At 41.3% G+C, this 18,735-nt stretch overlaps 1 long non-coding RNA gene and 1 pseudogene across 1 annotated transcript; both read right to left on the reverse strand.

Annotated features, from left to right (window-relative positions):
* LOC133260171 (translation initiation factor eIF-2B subunit alpha-like) overlaps positions 1-6,394 on the reverse strand; it is a 194,339-nt pseudogene extending 187,945 nt beyond the window's left edge.
* An 8,336-nt stretch (positions 6,395-14,730) lies between these two features.
* LOC133260443 (uncharacterized) lies at positions 14,731-18,200 on the reverse strand. The gene is made up of 2 exons (XR_009740814.1): positions 17,935-18,200; positions 14,731-15,325 (listed from the first exon to the last, which is right to left on the reverse strand). It is a non-coding gene; the product is annotated as an uncharacterized LOC133260443 (long non-coding RNA).
* Between the last annotated feature and the right edge of the window lie 535 nt (positions 18,201-18,735).

Below are 18,735 nucleotides of genomic sequence, written 5' to 3' on the forward strand. Positions count from 1 at the left end.
ACAACAATGTGTAAGTATATATATGTGTGTATATATATTTTTGTTTAGTCACTAAGTCATGTCCAACTTTTTGCAACTCCATGAACAGCAGCATGCCAACTCCTCTGTCCTTTACTGTCTCTAGGAGTTTGCTTAAACTCATGTCCATTGAGTCGGTGATGCCATCCAACCATCCAATATATATATACATACATATGTATACATAATAATGTATATATGTTCCAAATAGGAAAAGGAGTACATCAAGGCTATATATTGTCACCCTGCTTATTTAACTTATATGCAGAGTACATCATGAGAAACGCTGGGCTGGAAGAAGCACAAGCTGGAATCAAGATTGCCAGGCAAAATATCAATAACCTCAGATATGCAGATAATACCACCCTTATGGCAGAAAGTGAAGAGGAACTCAAAAGCCTCTTGATGAAAGTGAAAGTGGAGAGTGAAAAAGTGGGCTTAAAGCTCAGCATTCAGAAAATGAAGATCATGGCATCTGGTCCCATCACTTCATGGGAAATAGATGGGGAAACAGTGGAAACAGTGTCAAACTTTATTTTTGGGGGCTCCAAAATCACTGCAGATGGTGACTGCAGCCATGAAATTAAAAGACACTTACTCCTTGGAAGGAAAGTTATGACCAACCTAGATAGCATATTGAAAAGCAGAGACATTACTTTGCCAACAAAGGTTCATCTATTCAAGGCTATGGTTTTTCCAGTAGTCATGTATGGATGTGAGGGTTGGACTGTGAAGAAAGCTGAGCACCGAAGAATTGATGCTTTTGAACTGTGGTGTTGGAGAAGACTCTTCAGAGTCCCTTCGACTGCAAGGAGATCCAACCAGTCCATTCTAAAGGAGATCAGTCCTGGGTGTTCATTGGAGGGACTGATGCTGAAACTGAAACTCCAATGTTTTGGCCACCTCATGCGAAGAGCTGACTCATTGGAAAAGACCCTGATGCTGGGAGGGATTGGGAGCAGGAGGAGAAGGGGATGACAGAGGATGAGATGGCTGGATGGCATCACTGACTCGATGGACATGAGTTTGAGTGAACTCTGGGACTTGGTGATGGACAGGGAGGCCTGGTATGCTGTGATTCATGGGGTTGCAAAGAGTTGGACATGACTGAGCTACTGAACTGAACTGAACTGATGTATGTATACATAATCAAATACATAGTATTATTTTGAACAAACAGGTCCATCTACAATAGGGAAAATAAAACTTTTTATTTACCTCAACTTATTCCTTCTTTGATACTCTTCCTTTCTTTATGTGGATCTGAATTTCTGAACTACATCATTTTCTTTCTCTCTAAAGAATTTTTTAAAACATTTCTTGCAAGACAGGTCTCCTGGTTATGGATTTCTTCAATGTTTGTTCACCTGAAAAATCTTATTTCTTCTTCACTTCTGAAGGATAATTTCAAAAGTACAGAATTTTAGTTTGTTGGGGATTTTTTTCTCTATACTTATTTCACTCACTCTTTTCTGGCTTGATGGTTTCTAAGGAGAAGTTGTTGATATGATAATTTTTATCTTTGCTCCTCTATATGCAATGTGATTTTTTTCCTCAGGCTTCTTTCAAGATTTGGTACTTTATCTTTGATTTTCTGCAGTTTGAATATGATAGCTTCCACTGTAGTTTTATTTGCATTTATTCTGTTTTCTATTCTCTTATCTTTCTTGTTCTGTAGTTTGGTGTCTGATGTTAATTTTGGAAAATTCTCAGTCATTATTGCTTCAAATATTATTTTTATTTTTCTCTTTTTTTTTCTTAAGGTATTCTCATTATGCATATGTACACTTTTTACAGTTTTCCTACAGATCTTTTTCCTACTTTGCTGAGATGTTGTAAGGATTCAATGAAACAATATATTCAAAATGCTTAGCACAAAGCCTAGAACATAGAGCATGCATGCTGAGTCGCTTCAGTTGTGTCTGACTCTGTGCAACCCTGTGGACTATGACCCGCCAGGCTCCTCTGTCCATGGGAGTCTCCAGGCAAGAATATTGGGGTGGGTAGCCATTCCCTCCTCCAGGGGATCTTTCTGATCCAGGGATCGAACTCGTGCCTCCTGCACGGCAGGCTTATTCTTTACTACTGAGCCACCAGTACCTAGCACTAAAACTGGAGGAACTCTGCATGCTGTCTTGAATAGAAAAGCTAAAGATGAGCAATGGTCACAGAAGTTCTTGAATTGATAGCACTTTATTAGAATTTTAAGAGGTGAAGTCATATTTAATTCTCTCTGGATAAGAAAGCAATGTTTTGGCAGTAGGTATAACTATTGAAGTGTTTAAGGTAGGGACAAAGCAATTTAATTTCCATAAACTATTAAAGTTGACTCCTGAGTTATTAGTCTCTAGGTCACCAAGAAAATGATCATTCATTTTACCAACAGTTTAAAGTTTGGTACATTATGGTCCTCAGATTGTTTTTCTATTTGAAACTTACTTGCAATTATTTTTCTCCATTAAACCATGAAAGTTCCTTCCAACAACTCATGGGAGTTTTCCAGAATTTTCAAGAGCAGGTAGTATCCATTTACTCCCCCCCCCCCCCACCACTCTTAGGTATATACACCAAAGAATCAAAAACAGAAACTCAAATAAGTTAATTGTACACCTATTAGCAGCATTAGTCATAATAGTCAAAAGGTATTCATTCACAGATGAATGGACACACGTGGTCCAACCATACAATGGTCCAACCATACAACATAATACAATATTATGCAGCCATAAAAAGGAATGAAGCACTGACACACGTACAGTACAGGTGAGCTTTGAGAAATAAACCAGACTCAAAAAAAGAGACAGATACTGTGTGATTCCACTTACATAAGGTACCTAGGATGGGAAAAAATCATGGAGACAGGAAATAGCTTAGGGAATGGGGGAGAGAAAAGCAGGGAGTTTTGCTTAAAGGTGACAGTTCTTTGGGTGATGGAAAAGTTTTGAAGACAGACAGTGGTAATGGCTGCACAACAATGTGAGAGCGGAATTAATGCCACTGAACTGTACACTTAAAAATGACTACAATGGCAAATTTTACATTATACATACTTTATCAAACACAATAAACTATCATGAAATCTTTCCATGTGAAACAACAGATAAACTTTAAACCCTATATTGATGTCAAATATGCTCCATTAAAAAGAAAAAACCCAATTCCAAGTAAAGCATGTTTTGAGTAAGTATAAACATGTTCTCCGATTGATTATATTCTTTGCAGCCAAAGATGGAGAAGCCCTATGCAGTCAGCAAAAACGAGATGGAGAGCTAACTGTGGCTCAGATTATGAACTCCTTACTGCCCAATTCGACTTAAATTGAAGAAAGTAGGGAAAACCACTAGACTATTCAGGTATGACCTAAATCCCTTATGATTATACAGTGGAAGTGAAAAACAGATTAAAGGGACTATATCTGATAGAGTGCCTGATGAACTATGGTTGGAGGTTCATGATACTGTACAGGAAACAGGGAGCAAGACCATCCCTAAGAAAAAGAAATGCAAAAAAGCAAAATGGCTGACTGAGGAGGCCTTACAAATAGCAGTGAAAAGAAGCGAAGTGAAAAGCCAAGGAGAAAAGGAAAGATAAACCCATTTGAATGCAGGGTTCCAAAGAATAGCAAGGAGAGAAAAGAAAGCCTTCCTCAGTGATCAGTGCAAAGAAATAGAGGAAAATAACAGAATGGGAAAGACTAGAGATCTCTTCAAGAAAATTAGAGATACCAAGGGAACATTTCATGCAAAGATGGGCACAATAAAGGACAGAAATGGTATGGACCTAACAGAAGCAGAAGATATTAAGAAGAGGTGGCAAGAATACACAGGAGAACTGTACAAAAAAGAGCTTCATGACCAGGATAATCACGATGGTGTGATCACTGACCTAGAGCCAGACATCCTGGAATGTGAAGTCAAGTGGGCCTTAGGAAGCATCACTATGAACAAAGCTAGTGGAGGTGATGGAATTCCAGTTGAGCTAGCTCAAATCCTAAAAGATGGTGCTGTGAAAGTGCTGCACTCAATATGCCAGCAAATTTGGAAAACTCAGCAGTGGCCACGGTACTGGAAAATCTCAGTTTTCATTCCAGTCCCAAAGAAAGGCAATGCCAAAGAATGCTCGAACTACCACACAATTGTACTCATCTCACACGCTAGTAAAGTAATGCTCAAAATTTTCCAAGTCAGGCTTCAGCAATATGTGAACCATGAACTTCCAGATGTTCAAGGTGGATTTAGAAAAGGCAGAGGAACCAGACATCAAATTAACAACATCCTCTGGATCATTGCAAAAGCAAGAGAGTTCCAGAAAAACATCTATTTCTGTTTTATTGACTATACCAAAGCCTTTGACTGTGTGGATCACAACAAACAGTGGAAAATTCTGAAAGAGATGGGGGAATACCAGACACTTGACCTGCCTCTTGAGAAACCTGTATGCAGGTCAGGAAGCAACAGTTAGAACTGGACATAGAACAACAGACTGGTTCCAAATAGGAAAAGGAGTATGTCAAGGCTGTATATTGTCACCCTGCTTATTTAACTTATATGCAGAGTACATCATGAGAAATGCTGGGCTGGAAGAAGCACAAGCTGGAATCAAGATTGTCAGGTGAAATATCAATAACCTCAGATATGTAAATGACACCACCCTTATGGCAGAAAGTGAAGAGGAACTAAAGAGCCTCTTGATGAAAGTGAAAGTGGAGAGTGAAAAAGTTGGCTTAAAGCTCAACATTCAGAAAACGAAGATCATGGCATCTGATCCCATCACTTCATGGCAAATAGATGGGGAGACAGTGGAAACAATGGGTGACTTTATTTTGGGGGGCTCCAAAATCACTACAGAAGGTGACTGCAGCCATGAAATAAAAAGACGCTTTCCTTTGAAGGAAAGCTATGACCAACCTAGATAGCATATTAGAAAGCAGAGACATTACTTTGTAAACAAAAGTCCATCTCATCAAGGCTGTGGTTTTTCCAGTAGTCATGTATGGATGTAAGAATTGGACTGTGAAGAAAGCTGAGCGCGGAAGAATTGGTGCTTTTGAACTGTGGTGTTGGAGAAGACTCTTGAGAGTCCCTTGGACTGCAAGGAGTCCAACCAGTCCATTCTAAAGGAGATCACTCGCGGGTGTTCACTGGAAGGACTGATGTTGAAGCTGAAACTCCAATACTTTGGCCACCTGATGCAAAAAGCTGACTCATTTGAAAAGATCCTGATGCTGGGAAAGATTGAGGCCAGGAGGAGAAGGGGATGACAGAGGATGAGATAGTTGGATGGCATCACAGACTCAATTGACATAAGTTTGAATAAACTCCAGGAGTTGGTGATGGACAGGGAGACCTGGTGTGCGGCAGTCCATGGGGTCGCAAAGAGTTGGACATGACTGAACTACTGAATTGAACTGAGTCTCACAGATCAATTCCCAAAGCAGAAAGAAATCTGACCAGAATTTGACTGACCCCAGTGCAGTGGCTCAGGGGAACTGGGAAACCACTGGTTGGGATGGTGGAGTCCTGAGGCTAACCAGGGTTAGAGGAATGAACCATAATACACAATGTGGTGGAGTGTCTGAGGTCATCAGTGGAGCTCCACACTCTGGGCAAGGACCTGTGGAGAACTGATGCTCCTACCTTGTTAATGATTCCTCCATTTTCAACAACTCCTTCAGCACCAACTATGACAAGATCCACGTTATCCATGATGTAGCCAACTGCAGCATCAGGGACCACAGTGAAGGGGACACTGAGGTGGCAGAGGGCTTTGGCCATCTTACCTGATAAGTCAGGCTGTGACCCTGTAATGTACACACTGAAATGCTTCTTGGTGCCAGGGCAGTTTCCCAGACTCTCAGGACCACTCTGGGGGTAGGTGTGCATTAATATTCTTGCCCCATCTTTGATCAAAGTATGGCATAGATCTGCAATTTTATTTCTCGACAGTGATATTCTCCTGAGGAAAATCTCTCCCCGCTCATGATGATCTTTCTACATTTGGAGTAATCAGAGTATTCCAGGGAGGTACAGCTGATGAAGCACAGGAGCTCACCGCCCGACGACATGGCCACTGAAGAGTCCATGCCCCTGGGTTTCTGTGGCCCTGGTGAGATTCGCCCTCAGGCCCTGAATTGTCTCCCCGTATCCCTTCTCAAGTATTCCAGCAAAGTCCGGATAGCAGCTACTACTGAGGCCATGTCAGGATCTTCTTCGATCTGAGACTTAAAGTATTTGATTAACTCCTTGTTGTCCATGGTGCCCTCTGGACCGCAGAGCCCAAGAGGCCCTGAGCCACGCGCGAGGCCTGATTAGGTCCTGCCACCGTGTGGACTCCGCACCACACTGACTGACAGCGAGAGGCCAGGCTCTACATTCCACTTCCCTCCATTAACTTTTAAAATGCATGATTTTTTTTCCCCTCTGCATGATGTGTGTATGTGGATATTGTACTTTCCACAGAAATGGTATTTAATGTTAGGTACTGTTTTGTAACGTCCATATTTTACATAGAGTTGTATTTCATATATTACACATTCTCATGTACAGTAGTCTTCTGGGACTGACATAACAAATTGCTATAAACCTGGCTTAAAGCAACAAAAATTAATTCTCTCACAATTCTGGAGGCCATAGGTGTGAAACAAGATGGAGTAGGGCCATGGTCCCTAGGAGGGCTCCAAGGGGACTCCTTCCTTTTCTTTTCCAGCTTCTGGGCATGCACGTATTCCTTGGTTTGAGGCTGCATGTCTGGTTGGACATATCTTTTGAGGACCAGCATTCAACCCCCTGGGGCTTCCCAGGTGTTGCTAGTGGTAAAAACACCCACCTACAATGCAGGAGATGCAAGAGATGCAGGTTCCATCCCTGGGTTGGGAAGATCCCCTGGAGAAGGAAATGGCAACCCACTCCAGTATTCTTGCCTGGGAAATCTCATGGACAAAGGAACCTGGTGGCCTACAGTTCATGTGCTCACAAATAGTCGGACATGATTGAGCACTCATGATGAGTGCTGACCACCAGACAGCCAGATGGCTGTGCCAAGGTATTTTACTTACCAAATCCTTAGTTTCTTCAACTCATGGGAGAAATGCACAGAAACACTGTAACTTAAAACTTCAAAGAGCTTGATGATAACATTCTCTCACTCCAGTCTGGACTTGGATTTGAAGGGATTTTAATCACCATGTTCCTTGTTCCTAATTTCCATCGTCTATTTTTTAAGTCTCTCAGCACTGGTTTAAGGAACACGATTTTTCTTTTAGAAGCACTTAGTGGAAAACATTGTGTTCCTTTCTAATTTATAAGAAAACACTTGAGGAAAAAGACTTGCCTTAAATGAGTTATGAGGCCAGTGTTCAGCCTGAACTTTCTTCCTTAGCTAAAATGAATTCCATTTTCTCCTTTTCAAGCTGTAGTATATCTTCTTCCTTGTATGTCAAATTAATCTTTGTCCTTAAAATTATGATCACTGAGAGAACACTTAGTTTGTTTCAGTCAAGAATGTGCTGGACTAAACAAAGCATATGTTTTCTTTGAGGTTCTATTAGACAAACTTGAAGATACTGACTACTGAGATCCAATAAAACAACAGATCATCACATCCTTTTAGGAACATGTCACTGGGAGTAGTGGTTCTGATTCTCATTTCACAAAGAACACTTCCAATTAACTGGCTGAATTTACTTGCAGAGGGTTGACATATATACTGAGTATGGCTGCTTACATTTGAAGTATTAGTTATAATATATGCATACCAAATCAAAAAAGTATATTGTAGGACACAATGAAAACCAGCTAGTAGTTTGACTTTTGCCAAACATTTCTTAATACATAAAATGTTAAGCTTTATCACTTGAAAATTCTACAACTTCCAACCTCTTTATTATTCATCAATACTTGGAAACTCTGCTTTATCCATTCTCCCTGAGAAGACTCAAGAATATTGACTGTGTCTTATCTGAGGAAGACTATTGACTACTATTCTATCTTATTCTAGTCCTGGAAGTGAATGCATCTCATTGAAAAGATCTAAATAACAGAGAACTATTAAAAATAAAAAAGTCAGGTCTTCCTCTGATGTCTCACTCCATCCTCAACCTCTTACTGATGGCCATGTACTTTATAATCCATTTTAATGAAATGTTTAGAATAGACTAATAAATTGGGACAGGAAGTGGACTAGTGGTTGCCTAGGGCTAGGCAGGTTAGGGGCAGAGGGGTAATGGTCATTGGGTATGGGGCCTTCTTTTGGGCTCATGATAGTTGCCCAATTCTGTGAATGCATTCAGTTCAGTTCAGTTCAGTCGCTTAGTCAAGTCCGACTTTTTGTGACCCCATGAATCGCAGCATGCCAGGCCTCCCTGTCCATCACCAACTCCCAGAGTCTACCCAAACTCATGTCCATCGAGTCGGTGATGCCATACAGCCATCTCATCCTCTGTTGTCCCCTTCTCCTCCTGCTCCCAATCCCTCCCTGCATCAGGGTCTTTTCCAATGAGTCAACTCTTCGCATGAGGTGGCTAAAGTATTGGAGCTTCAGCTTCAGCATCAGTCCTTCCAATGAACACCCAGGACTGGTCTCCTTTAGGATGGACTGGTTGGATCTCCTTGCAGTCCAAGGGACTCTCAAGAGTCTTCTCCAACACCACATTAAATTTTATATAGTAAGTGGGTAAAGTTTTTTGGTCTGTGTGTTTTATCTCTAAGGGGCTCTTTTTTGGAAAGAGGAAAGTTAAAGGGTACAGACACATGGAAAGGTACACAACTAAGGAATTAAAGCAAATAAGGTGTCTTCTGGAAGAGAATAGCAGAGTATGCTCTGAAGAGTGATTGGGAGTTGGTCTGGCTGAGGTGGAGAAAGGATGGAGTGGAGATGTAGGCAGAGGAAACAATAGGTGTAGAATCAGCATATCTAGTGCATGGTGGGCTGGATATATGGAGATATGACATGTTGGGTGCAAGAAGTGAGATTGGAGGGCAAAGAAAGGACTAGAACACTAAGGGCTGATGCCATGCTAATAAATTAGGACTTCATCCAGAAAGCACTGTGAGATGTTAGTTTAAAGCTGAAAAATAACATGGTTATATTTTTGTGGTTGTAGCATAGTCACTTATGTAGCAGGGCTGGAGCTGGTTTGGGCAGCTCCAAACTGCTGTGTAGTGATCCAGGAGGGGCTTGAGTGAGGGCAGGAGCGCAAAGTCTTCAAATGGACAAGAGCTTTCATGGACTCTCAGACCACACTCTAGTCCATATTGATATCAACTGTTGACACCTGTAGGTCTACCAAATTGGAAAATTCCTTGTTACATTCATAAACAAAGAACATTGTTTTGAGGTATCAAGATCTAAAGATTCTACTTCCATATCTGATGTTCACTGCCCCAAAATTAAGGACATAGAGATAGTTATCACCCATCACACAAGATATCTGAGTTAGATGTGTCATCTGAGATAAACTCACTTCTACAAAGAGACTGAGCAGGTTGATTACAGATTCATTCCATCGCACATATCTAAGTTTACAAAAGGAAAGTGATCAACAACTTTTCTCTCAACTGTTTAGTCAAATACTTCAGGTTCTATTGAGTTTTTGTGATTATCAAATGCAGACTCTTTATATTCTAATTTCAAAAATATAAAGGATTATTAAAAAATTGTTCATTGTGAAGCTAGCCAGATACCAGTTACAACCTGTACTGACCATGGCATTGAGCCTACTATGCTTGTTCTCAAGGACACGGAGGAGAGAAAAGAATGACACGCCAAGTGCCTTGAGAGCCAGATGGATGATTTGATACCTATTAACTGGCTATTTGTGGTGTTTCAAAATAGTTGTTACATCATAAAGGGCCTAAGTTCTATTGTTGATTAACCTGTGTGGACATTTTAGCGAAACAATGAGTGGAGACAAGTGTTATGCCCTGAATTTATGCAGTGTCTTCCCCTAATTTTTACTTCATCCAATCAATCATTCAGTTAGTTCAGTTCAGTCGCTCAGTCGTGTCCAACTCTTTGCGACCCCATGGACTGCAGCACACCAGGCTTCCCTGTCCATCACCAATTCCTGGAGCTTACTCAAACTCATGTCCATAGAGTTGGTGATGCCACCCAACCATCTCATCCTCTGTTGTCCCCTTCTCCTCTTGCCTTCAATATTTCTGAGCATCAGGGTCTTTTCCAGTGAGTCAGTTCTTTGCATCAGGTGGCTGAAGTATTCAGTCAATCATTACTGTGTGTGAATTAATAAATAGGGGCTTCTCTGGTAGCTCAGCTGGTAAAGAATCTGCCTGCAATGCAGGAGACCTTGGTTTGATTCCTGGATCAGGAAGATCCACTGGAGCAGGGATAAATGCCATGATCCTCACTTTACAGATTAGGTATTAATAAGTAATTTGTTGAAAGTTGTCAATAGGACAAAGATTTCATCATTTTCAATGACAGGAAACTCACTACCATTTTCCTTGGATGGCTCAATTGCTGGCAACATTTGTTAACACTTCTCACATTCCCTATACCTTGATTTGTTTCTTAGAGTTACTCGAAACTGAATGAAACATTCTTCAAATATTTGGACATGGATGATGTGTTTTCTCTGCTTTTCTCATCCTTAGGCTAGACAAACCCAGGGAGATCTCATGTTCTTTGTGACATGATTCAGGCTTCTTCCATCTGCCTTTGGGCACATCTTTGTTTGCCTATAACCTTCATAAAATATGCCTTTGAGAACTGAACACAACACAGCAGACAAAATAAAATAAAAATGAGCAATCTCAATTGCAGTCTATTTTTCAGCTCAACTCAAAACACATCTGCTTCTTAGTCAATCCCCAGTTGGTTGAAACAGTGACTACCCACGTGTTCAATGTCAGGTTAGCAGTAAGTTCTGACTAATTCACTCAGTTGGCCCCTTAGCGTGAAAGGCTGACTCTTTCTGTTTCCCAGGACAGTCTGCATCCTGAGTCATGGCCATAATCCTCATCTGAGAAGAGCGCTATTTCTCAAGCAACTGTTTTCCAGCAGAAATCTGGCCATTCTAAGAAAACGTTAACAAACTCATAAAGACACTTGCAATTTGATTTATGTTCAGTGTAATCTGGCCTTGTAGTTCTTGTAATTATCTAAATATTAAAGAATAAGATATGTCATTGAGAAACATTATTAATTATATATTTAAGTAACTTATTTGGTCATCTATTTGATCATTTATTTAGTAACTTTCATCATTTAGTTTAGCTAGTACACCTTATTTTGTCTATTTAACAATAATCTGAGTCTGATGAATGATATTGGAAAGCTAATTGCTCACCATGTGATAGTCCATGTGTATAACATTTTAAGACAGAACTACAATGCTCTGTGATGACCTTTAGGAATGGGATGGGGGGAGGTGGCCAAAGTTTTGGAGCTTCAGCTTCTGCATCAATCCTTCCAGTGAATATTCAGGGTTGAATATTTCAACCCTGAATTTCCTTTAAGATTTCCTTTAAGATTGACTGACTTCCTTGCAATTGGTTTGATCTTGCAGTCCAAGAGAATCCCAAGAGGCTTCTCCAGCACCACAATTCGAAAGCATCAATTCTTTGGTGTTCAACCTTTTTTTAACCTTTCATTTATTATTATTAGCACTTTAAAGTTCTTTACTATTACCAATGAGCTCAAATGCTTTATGGGTTTGGAAATACTAAATACTTGCAGCATCTAAATACAAAAGAATTCTAAGCTCTTGTAAGCCTCCCAGACATCAGCTATTTAATATTTTTAGAATGGATGTGTGTTGAGGGCCTATTATGCCCCAATCTTGTGCTGGAGTAAAGGGAAAAGTGATAACTGAGTCAGTTCCTCTTTTTGAGGCACTTCTCATGGTTTGTAAGAGGAAGTAATCAGTGCAGTCACCGTAGGACAAGGAGATATTTGCAATGGCATAGTCATGGGGTATTTTGGGAGCTCTGAGGCAGAAACCTAGCCCAGTCTGGAGGATGAGTCAGGGGCAGTCAGGCCAAGGTGGGAGAAGCACTCTGATACCACAGCCTACTCCAACAAAGGCACAGGGCACAAAGCTGCATCATGCTTGGGAGGGAAGCCAAAGAGGTTGACCTTGCCCTTTGCACACTGCACTGTGAAGGCTTTGGTAAATCAGCTAACTTGAGAAGTAGTAGAGATAAGAGAGTTTTGGTTAGAGGTTTATTTAGGATGGGCAATGAGAAAGGAGGAACTGAGGCTGACCATCCCTACCCCTGAATTCCCCCAGCTTGCCTGGTGGTGATTTCATGCCTGCTCAGTCATGTCTGACTCTTTGCTGCCCCATGGACTGTAGCCCATCGGGCTCCTCTGTCCATGGAATTTCCAGGCAAGAATACAGCATAGCCATTTCCTCCTCCAGGGGATCTTCCCAACTCAAGGGTCAAACCCATGTCCCCTGCATCTCCTGCGTTGTCAAGAGGACTCTTCACCATTGCACCACCTGGAAAGGTGGTGATGACTGAACTAGGGAACATGAAAGGAACAGGCTTAGGAGGAAAATGCTGTCAGTGTGTTCACGATATAGATGGTATATGAGTGGGGTAATTGCCTATGAGATGCTGTGTTCAACGGGGGAAAAGTCTGCATAGAATTAGGAGCTGCGCACACAGAGAAAGCAGGTAAGACCATTTGTGGGTGAGTGGATGGGTGGAGGGCATCTCAAGGAATCACCAACTCTTAGGGATGAGGAGGATGTTTATGTGTCTGATTCAGAAAGGTAACACTTTGGGACATTCCTGATGGTCCAGTGGCTAAGAAATGGTGAACATGGAGGCTGTCTGATGTATGTTCTAGTCCCCAGATAATAGCTGTTATCATCTTTGCAAGAAATTAAAGTTGCCCTTTAATTTCCCCTACAGATAATATACTGATATATTTTTACCCTATAGCTTATCAGAGGATATTAATCAGTTGCTGACATATAAGAAGACATCAGAAGCATAAAACTCAATGTGTATTTAAAAGGAGTTACCAGGACTTCCCTGGTGGTCCAGTGGCTAAGACTCTGAGCTCCCAATACAGGGGGTCCAAGTTTTGATCTATGGGTCAGGGAATTAGATCCCACATGCCACAACTAAATATCCCTCATGCTGCATCGAAGATTGAAGATCCTGAGTGCTGCAACACGGCCAATAAATAAGTAGTTCAGTTCAGTCACTCAGTCATGTCCAACTCTTGGCGACCCCATGAATCACAGCACGCCAGGCTTCCCTGTCCATCACCAACTCCCGGAGTTCACTCAAACTCACGTCCATCGAGTCAGTGATGCCATCCAGCCATCTCATCCTCTGTCATCCGCTTCTCCTCCTGCCCCCAATCCCTCCCAGCATCAGAGTCTTTTCCAATGAGTCAACTCTTCACATGAGGTGGCCAAAGTACTGGAGTTTCAGCTTTAGCATCATTCCTTCCAAAGAAATCCCAGGGCTGATCTCCTTCAGAAGGGACTGGTTGGATCTCCCTGCAGTCCAAGGGACTCTCAAGAGTCTTCTCCAACACCACAGTTCAAAAGCATCAATTCTTCGGCACTTAGCTTTCTTCACAGTCCAACTCTCACATCCATACATGACCACTGGAAAAACCATAGCCTTGACTAGATGGACCTTAGTTGGCAAAGTAATGTCTCTGCTTTTGAATATGCTATCTAGGTTGGTCATAACTTTCCTTCCAAGGAGTAAGCGTCTTTTAATTTCATGGCTGCAGTCATCATCTGCAGTGATTTTGGAGCCCAAAAAATATATTTCCAGTGGTCATGTATGGATGTGAGAGTTGGACTGTGAAGAAAGCTAAGTGCTGAAGAATTGATGCTTTTGAACTGTGGTGTTGGAGAAGACTCTTGAGAGTCCCTTGGACTGCAGGGAGATCCAACCAGTCCATTCTGAAGGAGATCAGCCCTGGGATTTCTTTGGAAGGAGTAATGCTAAAGCTGAAACTCCAGTACTTTGGCCACCTCATGCGAAGAGTTGACTCATTGGAAAAGACTCTGATGCTGGGAGGGATTGGGGGCAGGAGGAGAAGGGGACGACAGAGGATGAGATGGCTGGATGGCATCACTGACTCGATGGACGTGAGTTTGAGTGAACTCTGGGAGATGGTAATGGACAGGGAGGCCTGGTGTGCTGTGATTGATGGGGTCGCAAAGAGTTGGACATGACTGAGTGACTGAACTTAACTGAACTGAATATATTTTTTTAAAGTCACACTTTGACTTCCCCTAAGATAAAGACTTTTGATAGACAGAATAGGCAAGGAAAAGACAAGGAAAGGGCTTCTCTCCAGAGATTCTAAGAAGGAGTGCAGTCCTGCTGACTCCTGAACTTGAACTCAGTGAGACGTTCCAGGCTTCTGCCTTCAAGGGTCTGTTAGACAGTAAATCTCTGTTGTTTTGAGCCACTAAGTTCTACCCCTGGGTCAGGAAGATCCCCTGGAGGAATGAATGGCAACCCACTCCAGTATTCTTGCCTGGGAAATCCCATGGGCTGGTGGGGTGCAGGAGACTGGTGGGGTGCAGTCCATTGGGTCGCAGAGTCAGACACAACTTACTGACTGAAGAATGAAAAACAACAAACATGTTTGTGATATAAGAGTAGAAAAATTAATTAGTGAATTAATTAATATGGAAGAGGACACCCTAAAGATGTGTACGTTTTGTCCTAACCTTGAGGCCAGGCCAGTTAAGGAACACAGGATCATTGATGTTCTCAATCTCACATTTTAATTTTTTTTTTAATTGGAATTAGACCTTTTAAAAATGTTTATTTGTGTATGTATTTATTTATTGCTATGCTGGGTCTTTGCTGCTGCATGGGCTCTTCTCTCAATACATACATATTTTTTTTTACCAAATGTTCAACACTTTAAAAATAAAACAAAGGTGATGTTATGCCAAAAGTCTAGGGAATGCAATCACATTTTAACTTACAAATTGTTGGTTATGTGGAACTAGCTGGAATCTCTTAACTTTTGTTTCCAGTACAAGCAATTTGGAAATTGTTTGCTTCGTGTGATTTGTACTTTTTGACAGTCTTGTTTCCCAGTTAGGTTTTAAGCCTTTATAGGACAAAAGTCTCATCTTACACTGGTTTATGTCCAGGTGCCTGCAAAATGGCCAGTGAAATTTTCTTAAAGAGAATGTGTCTTGAATCAGAGGAGCTTTTCCCTTCCTTTAGGAGAGGAAAGGGGCTGGTTCATAGCACCCTGTGAGAGCTGACTGTTAAATTTTCAAGAATTTCTCGAATCAACTCGTGTTGGGTCGGTAGCTTGAAGATTGACCATGGTGGGAATATTTACACTGAAAAAAAAAAAAAAAAAGGATATCACTGGCTTGGAGACTCCTTGTGAGTATAATAGATTTAAGTAAAATCATTCTACTTTATATAAACACAGTTGGGAAAATGTCTTCTTATAATGTTGAAGCAAATTAAAATCTCCTATTTCAATGAAAATTTATTTCAACTATTTTCACTTACTTTCTTCTTTAAAATAAGGCATCTTTAGTGAAATAATTCTTCCAAAATAACTTGGGTATACTTTAAGACAGTTTCATTAGGAGTAGTAACAGGACCCATAAATTAAACCACAATAATGGTTTGGTTATAGCAGGGATTGAACCTGTTCAATAGAATAGTTTATTGTTGATTAATTTCCAGATATACAGCTTTATGCCACTCCAAGGAGAGTCATTTTCTTTAAGAGCTATTTGTTATCCTTGTTTATTACCCCCTCTTCTAATTCTTATTCTAACTTCTGGTCAGAGAGAATGGACAAATCTTCATTTCATGTTTTGTCTTTTTTTTCCCTAAAGGCCTAAAATCTTGCTCAGAAAGTATTGAGACTGTGTTTCTGGAGACTTTAAGGGTTAAATCTGACTGTTAATAGACTATATGATCCTGATGGAATTAATTGATCTAGAATATAATTTGCCTTCATCAAAAATAGAAAGTTCCTGGTGGCTCAGATGGTTAAGAGTCTGCCTGCGATGCAGGAGACTCGGGTTCAGTCCCTGGGTGGGGGAGATCCACTGGAGAAGGAAATGGCAATCCACTCCAGTATTCTTGCCTGGAGAATTCCATGGAATGAGGAGCCTGGCAGGCTATAGTCCAATGGGTCGCAAAGAGCTAGACTCGACTGAGCAGCTAACACTTTCACTTTCAAGATATTTTCAGAGGAATTGATTGCTGGTATTCTCACACTAAAAGAATGGTTGAAGGAATGTCTCTAAAAAAGAAATGAAATGATAAAAGAAGAAATTTTGAGTCAAGAAGGATGAAAATCTGGGAAGAGAAAAAATAAGAAATAGACTTCTCTTGAATTTTCTACTTGTGTTTGACAGTTTTAGCCAAATTATAACACTAATGTAGCTCTCAATATATGTATATACAAGAAATATAAGTGGGAAGGGAACATAAATGAAGATAAGGTTTCTGTGCCTTATTCAAATGGGTAAAATATCAACAACGAAAAGCTTTGATGTTATGAACATTTATAATGTATACCTGGAGAAGGGTTTCCCAGGCAGTGAAGTGATAAAGACTCTGCCTGCAATGCAGGAGATGCAGGACTCATTGATTAGATCCCTGGGTCAGGAAGATCCCCTGGAGAAACTGCCAAAAGATCTATTGGAGGAGATATATTCAAAAGTACTATAAATAAAATGGAGTACATAAACAGAAAAACTGTTTATGTAACTCAAGAAAAACAATGGAAATAAAACAGAGAAAGCAGAAACACAGAGAGGAAACAGAAAGCAAAAAGTAAAATGGTAGATTTAGCCTTTAATATTTCAATAATTACATGAAATAAAAAATGGTCTAAATGAACCAATTAAAAGAGAGATATTGTCAAAGTGGATAAAAAGAACATGTCCCAACTCAATGCTGTCTACAAGAAAGTCATTTCAGTAGAATTCTAGGCTGAAAGTAAAAAGATGGAAAAAAAGCTTATTAAGCAAGCAATAATTTAAAAAGAAATCCTAGGAGCTATATTAATATCACGTCCCATTTATAGACATTAGAGCAAGAAAACTGCCAGGGACGGAGGGGACATTATATAATGATAAAAGTGCCAACCCACCACAGAGACTTTACAGTCCCACAGATCTACGCATTCCAACAGAGCTACAAGATATGTGAAGCACAGGCTGAAAAAAACCAACAGGAGAAATAAGAAGAAAAAAAACAGTTACAGAGACTTCAACACCCCTCTCTCAGCAACAAAAGGAGTAGTCAGACATAAAAGCAGCAGGGGAACAGAACTCAACAACACCATCCAACAACAGAATCTGAACATTTATAGAACAGCAGCAGAATATGCATTCTGTCAAGGGCCCACAAAACATAAACTAAGAAACTAAAATCTGCCAACCAAGAATCTGAACTTGGCAGAATTATATTTAAAAAGAAAAGGCAAAATAGAGACATTTCAAATCTACAAAACCTGAAAGAAATCATCAACAGGAAAATTGTGATACAAGAAAGAATTTAACACCAGCAACATAATACAAACTGCAATACGAAAGATATTAAAAGAGGAACAAGATGGTGGGGGAGTAGGTGGACATAGAGTACATCTTTCTCCACAGATACATCAGGAATACACCTTCAGACACTGAAGTGCATGCAGAACACCAGCTGAGAGCAGACAGGAGTACCTGACCAGCAGAAAAGAATATATAGACCCAGGCAAAACTCGGTAGGAGGAAGGAACTAGGGAGAAAATAGGAGTGTTAGTAGGACTGGGCCTGCCCTTGGTGGGTGGGGGAACTGAAGCAGGGGTCCGATCCCCACACTGGGGACAATTGTCTGAGTCAGAGGAAACATTTAAGGCTGAGAGGGAAATAGCTGATCTGTGGCAGCCTAAATGGAATGAGAATCAACCAGTCCTTGCGGCAGCCATACATACCCCAGATGGCGCAGTGGCTGGGAGCTGGAGTTTAAGGATTGTGGAGCAATTTCCGGGTGAGGGCTGCTGTTGACTGTGGAGAAACAGATCAAGGGGATGTGAGGGAGGAGACTGTGGTGGAAAATGCCTGTGGAGGAAAGCTGGGCAGCCATACTGCTGAGTCATGAATAGGGGGTGGAGCCATCACCATAGCTTCTCTCTACGCACAGGCCAGCATTGACAACTGAACAATAGAGAGACTGGCCCATCAAATGCCTGACACGCTGAACTAGAGAGTAGGACCCCAGCCGGGGGCTTCTATGTGCCTGATGCACTGAACAAGGACCCCAGGCAAGGAAGTCCTCTAAGTATCTGAATGGGCAGACCTATGGAGAAAGACTGGCCAAAGAGGCCTTCTGATCACCAGCTACAAGAGGCTCAAAAAAAGACTCTGATAGGGCCATAACACCTGGGGCAGAGGCAGTCCGTGTCCCTGCGCACTGGTTTCAGCCAGGGTCCCCACAAGCCAAACAGTTGCATCACCTTCATGCTCAGCTCTCACTGGGGCAGAGCTGCCACAGGTAAAAAATGTCTTGTGCCTATGCACACAGGGTCACTTTGGTAGTGTCTGACTCTTTGCAATCCTGTAGACTGTCACCTGCCAGCCTTCTCTGTCAGAGAGGAGTTTCTCCAGGAAAGAATACTGGAGCGTATTGACCAATACTGGTTGCCCTACCCTTCTAGAGCACTGTACTTCCTGCTGCCCTAACCACCAACTCCCCTGAGTACCTGGTGCTCCCAGAACCCCTGCGACCCAAGCAC

This window comes from Bos javanicus, chromosome 14 (genome assembly GCF_032452875.1).
Source record: "Bos javanicus breed banteng chromosome 14, ARS-OSU_banteng_1.0, whole genome shotgun sequence".
NCBI lineage: Eukaryota > Metazoa > Chordata > Mammalia > Artiodactyla > Bovidae > Bos > Bos javanicus.